The sequence below is a fragment of the Brassica oleracea genome, chromosome C7 (genome assembly GCF_000695525.1).
Source record: "Brassica oleracea var. oleracea cultivar TO1000 chromosome C7, BOL, whole genome shotgun sequence".
Lineage (NCBI taxonomy): Eukaryota > Viridiplantae > Streptophyta > Magnoliopsida > Brassicales > Brassicaceae > Brassica > Brassica oleracea.
In genome coordinates this window covers 3004670-3007038 of record NC_027754.1, presented here as the reverse complement: position 1 = coordinate 3007038, position 2369 = coordinate 3004670, and positions in this window count along the sequence as shown.

The following is a 2369-nucleotide window of genomic DNA, read 5'->3' as shown; positions in this document are numbered from 1 at the left end:
ATTTCAAGAGTTTTAATCTTTTTAGCTTATTTGGTAACTAGGGTTTTGTTATTGTAATGATCTAATTGGATCACATATTCACAAAACAAATCAAAATTTAAAAGCCCAAAATAATTTTCAGTTTTTTGAACATATATCCATAGACGCTTCCGTCAACTATCCATCGACGCTTCCAATCCTGAATCGCGTGCTTCCATTACGGTTCCAAACGTCTCACTATCTGAAACGTGATTCCATGACGATTCCGAGTGATTCCCAGCGATTCCGTTTCCGGTTCCGCTTCGGAAGCACGAAATGCATGACCACCAACGATTCCATGCTACATAGCTAATAGCTAATACCCAAAAAATTTGGGTCCAATCTAGTCCTTGTTTAGTTTAGGTTTTTCTGATAGTTCAAATAATTTCATGTAATTCAAACCAAAATATCAGGTAACTAAAATATATTAGATAAAATAGATAATTTGGTTGTTTAGATTAAATTTTATATAATGTAAATAATTTCATATGAATTGAGTAAAAATATTCGAATAATTTGGGTTTTTTAATAATTTTTATGTTCATAAAGTGTAGTTTGAGATTTATAGGTATTTGAAAACTAATTATAAATAATAGTTTTAAATATCTATGAATTAGATTTGGGTATGTAGATACACATTTGTTTCTGAGTTTCGGTTTGGTTTTGATATTTAGATTTTAAAGAAATATGAACTATACGGATATTTGTAAGTTTCGATTTTTTTTTATTTATTTATTTTTTTTTTTGGTTTAGATTTTTGAGTTTCTGATCAAATGTCCAAGCCTAGTCTACTTGATGTAGATGGTTCGTGACTAGCATTGTTCTCGTTCATTAAGAGATTGAAATATAAATATGTATTGGAAGCGTTATATATACAAAATTATATAACATGAATACAACACATAAAATTTGATATAAAAAAAGAATAGAACACATAAAATTTCCAAATGTGTTCAAAAGAGTAGACAACCGACCTTAAGTCAGAAAATAAATCAATTTTGGTCATATTTGTAACGATCTAGGTAATTTGATGGGTGGCCACTTGATATAGGCTTTTGCTATTAAGTAGTTTGGCAATACTATCAAATTTAAATTCGATTAGCTAGGAATGACTGGTCAGATGATCAAGTCAATAAATCAGAAAATCCATCTCACCTGAACATGATCTCATGCCATGTTATCTTAGATGTACAATATCACAAGATGAATGATAATACAGAAGATCAAGGAGGTCTAGGATGTATCTCCATGCCAGTGGCGGAGCCAGCATTGGGGTCATTTCGATTTCATCGATATGTCAGGTCACAGTAGCTAACTTTGTAATGTTTCACTTATTTTGTTCAAGTTCAAAAAAAAATCATCAGAATTCATAGGGTTCACATAACCGACCCCTCTACCGTGTGAAGGTCCCTCTACCGTGAAGGTAGCTCCACCACTGCCCATGGCGCATCTCGGGTCTTAATCTTATGGCGATAAAAAGTCTTTCCCGAGAATCCAACAATAAATATTTACAAGTTAACCAACTAACATAGCTTAGTTGGTTATATTCCCTTCTTTTACCAACAAAGAGTTGGCCTAGTGGCTAAAACTTTTAAGCTATTCAATAGGTATTTAATGGATCACTAGACCCTCAGCGCGGATATAAATTTTCAGTTTTTAATTATTTATTTTCTTAAATGATGTATTTGTAATATTCGTTCATATTATATTCATTAAGTAAATATTTTTTTTGTATCATAAACTATCTATTTTTTTTACGAATGTGTGATATCATATAAAAAATATAAAAAAATGAGTATATAGAGTTAATTAGATAATTGTAAAAACAGAAAGAAAAAAATTTGTGTGCGATATCATATAAATAATGATCCACCCAGTTAAATTTTCATCAAAAAAAAAAAAATCATGATTTTTATATGTGTAATTTTTTTTATTTTGACAATTTCCTTAAAACTATATTAAATTTTACATATTTTAATTAGAATATTTTTAATATCTTTAACTTTTTATTTGAAATGCAACTCAATATTTTTGAAAACATTAAACAAAATATTTAAAAAATATTTTTAGAATTTGTTTGAAAAATAAGAAAATTACATTTTAAATTAAAATTATCCTAAAATATGATAAGTTTTGACGTAGACGAAAACACAAATTATGTCAAAATAATTATATTCAATGATAATAACAATTTAAATTGATTATTTTTTAAAAAATACATTTACAAAAATATTATTTGAAAGAAAATTCATTTCTCTTTCAAATATAAAATAAAATATCATAATTAAATAATAAAAATATAAGTAAAAACCATAAATTTAGCAAATGACAACTGAATTATATTATGCTAA